This window comes from Notamacropus eugenii, chromosome 6 (assembly GCF_028372415.1).
Source record: "Notamacropus eugenii isolate mMacEug1 chromosome 6, mMacEug1.pri_v2, whole genome shotgun sequence".
Taxonomy (NCBI): Eukaryota; Metazoa; Chordata; class Mammalia; order Diprotodontia; family Macropodidae; genus Notamacropus; species Notamacropus eugenii.
In genome coordinates, this window is record NC_092877.1 from 197,864,419 (window position 1) to 197,867,641 (window position 3,223).

At 35.4% G+C, this 3,223-nt stretch overlaps 1 pseudogene; it reads right to left on the reverse strand.

Annotated features, from left to right (window-relative positions):
* Positions 1 to 1,188: 1,188 nt before the first annotated feature.
* Positions 1,189 to 1,778, reverse strand: LOC140512238 (geminin pseudogene; annotated as a pseudogene).
* Between the last annotated feature and the right edge of the window lie 1,445 nt (positions 1,779 to 3,223).

The window sequence follows — 3,223 nt, forward strand, 5'->3', positions numbered from 1 at the left end:
TGTTGTTGGATTTGTCTCAATCACGGGGCAGGATCCAAGTTGTAGAATCTGGATCTCACAATTGATGTTACTATCAGGAGTAGAAGCCTAGTGCGATAACTGCTCCACCCTTTCCCCTACAGCTCCATGGAAATCCCTGTGGGGGTTATATGTGTGTGTGGACTCAATGCAATTGGAGAGCTCTCCCCAATGCCAGGAAAGATGATGGAACTCAATGTAGACCTTGGAGTAGCAAGGGTTATGTGTGTGTGTGTGTCCAGATCTGTTTCAGAATGGCAAGAGATAAGAGGGGCTGTTATGTGGTGTTGTATCCATCTAGTCAGTTAGGTAGCGTACTGAACAGAGACCTAGGTTTTGAGTTAGGAAGACCTGAACTGAAATCCAGTATCAGGCACTAACTGTGTGAACCCAAGTAAATCATTTAACCTCTGTTTGCCTCAGTTTCCTCAACTGTTCACTTGTCTTGCAGGGTTGTTGTAAGGATCAATTAATATAATATTTGTAAAGCACTTAGCAGAATGAGCTATGTAAATGTTCATTCCCATCCTTCCTTCCACCTCAATGGACAAGACTATCAACAGTTACGTGCCCTTCTCCCTTCACTTTTCCATCTTAGTGAGCCAGAGACAACTGGAGAGCTCCCCTCAGGGTCCGTTAAAGGTAGTGGAAGTCAGTTGAAGATCATGAAGACAGCTAATATAGCCATTATTCAGGGTCCAAGCCAAAGTCCCCAAACCAGAATAGCGAAGGTCTCCCTCTCTCAGACATCTGATAGTTACTAGGTGTCAAGTTAAGGTTTTTTTCAATAGAAGATTGAAGTTCATTTTATCAAGTATATGTAAGTCATGAAAGACTCAACGGAAAATATGCTATTTACATAAAGTATCACAAGATTTAAAAAGTCACAATATTTGTATTTTAATATGTGTCCCAAAACAAACTACAATTGTAGGATACAATTAATTCTCTGCCACTAAGCATCAAGTTAAAAAAAAGAGCCAAGTGTTCAAAGTTTCCATTAATTCAGAAAAGTTACGCAGAGATGTAACTAAAGTGGAGATAAACTTTGACAGTGTTATTTCCCAACAGTCAAACTTAAAATACTTATATACATGATTATCCATTTGTAGGTAAAGAAGCATTTCTTTCAACACGTGTCGGTCTGGTAATTTTCTTCAAAGTCTCTGTCTATTCCTTTACCTCCAGAATCAGAATCAACAAATCCTGGGTTGTTTCATGCTCCAAAGTCTTATACAGACTGGCCCAGCTTTTTTTTATTGGATGTGCCATATATTGCATATAGCCTGTTAGTTCTGCCAGTTCCTTATTTTCTTTGTTTAGATGGACAATTTCATTGTCCTCCTGTTCAATTTTTTTATGCAGTTTCTCATTTTTTGTAGTACTTCATAAAAACAAAGAAACAAACAAAAACTTCCCTCCATTTTTCTGCTGCTTCTTTCCAGTACTAAGAGGAGCTTTCTTTAATCATGAGATCAAAAGCTTCTTGAGAGACTCTTTCAAGGTTTTCATTATCACTCTGCTCTGGTTCTATAGCAACATCAGTGTTAGAAAACTTGGACGTTAGTTGGTCATTCCAAAGCTTTCTTTTCCCTAATAGAAGTTGACTCATTTTCTCTGCCAACTAGAGAACAAGCTGCAGATGGCTGAATCATCCAGAGTGTGCGTCGTGGTATAAGGCTGCCATTTGAATTGTCCAAGAAATAATTCTTTATAGTCTTTTTGGACAGTTCTTTTGTCTGCTTCATTCTGGAATTCATCAAAAGTGGAGAGTGGTGCCTGGTGCTGTTGGTGTACCTTCCCAAGGAGAGACCAGAACTGAACCAAAGCAGCTTAACTCAAGAGGCTAAGTATCTAAATACTGATTAGAATGCTGCAGATCCACCCCTAGAGCACAGTTAATTAATAATGGGCTTTGGTGGTGATGTCCTTGTCTCACTTTGAGCAAGTCTCTAAGTGAGTTCATGTCAGATTTACTGGGACTGAGACTCTTGACTGGCTCTAAGGGTGGTAGTTTTAGGTGGTTTTCAGTATTATTAATACAGACATGAAAACATAACTTGTGTATTTATAGTGAATAAAAGAAAAAAAGAATTAAACTATTTGATGTTATAGAAACCAAAACAGTTGGTTAATTTATTGCCAATTTTCCTTGTCTTTTATAAACCCTGTGATTATTATATTGTATAGACAGAGAAAAAAAACCATGTTTACTTTCTGAATCAGTAATGCATTGAAGCTCTACATGGTGTTGTGTCTTATTTTTCAATATATGAACTATTTTTTAAGATGACAACTTAAAACTAACATAGTATTCTATTTTTAAAGGACTTGTCTTTCTGTAATGTTCAAGGTCTCATAAACACATATGTGATGAGCTAACATTCATTGAAGAATCCTAAGAATTCAAAGAAATAATCTCATCTATCATCAAAGAACAGTTATAATTCTTTTGAAAAATATGTTGCTGCAGGAAACATTAAAGAGAAATATAGAGTAAGAATTTTTAAAAATTCACAATTAAGACTCAAATTGAATGTTAAAATTAATAGAAAGATGAGCCATCTCCTCTACTATTGTGTTTGTGCATAGAGGGAGGGGAAGAGCTATTGATGAATGGGTTAAAAGTTGCAAAATTTTTCTGTTGGGCTTGTAAATAAATAATAGTGAGAATGTCAGTGTTACTGCTTTTTAGAATAATTGTCCCTCTAAATATTTAATGGAAATTTTATTTAAGATACATTTGCAGTGATAGCTATAGTTTTTACTTTACCTACATTTCAGTGTACCACCTTTTCCACTACCACTACTAGCCATCCAGATCACAAAGAATAAAAGGGGAAAATATAGTTAAGCAAAACTAGCCACCATGTTAAAAAATGTCATATATTATGTGGGTTGTTCTATATAGTCTTCCACAACTTTGGAAAGAAGAGGAGATTCCTACTCATCCTTTTTTTGAGATAAACTTGGTAATTAAAATATTTCAGCATCAGTATTCAGTAGTTTGGTTGCCATTATTTTTTCTTTTTAGACTGTTTTAATTACTGTGTATGTAATTATCCTGGTTTTGCTTTATGGAAGTTTTAAAGCATGGGAAAAAGAATATACCACTTTACTTGATACAAAACAAAATCAAATTGCTAGATATTTGTATTTCTAAAAACGAGATGTATGAAATAAAATGAATTCTACATTTCTGGGG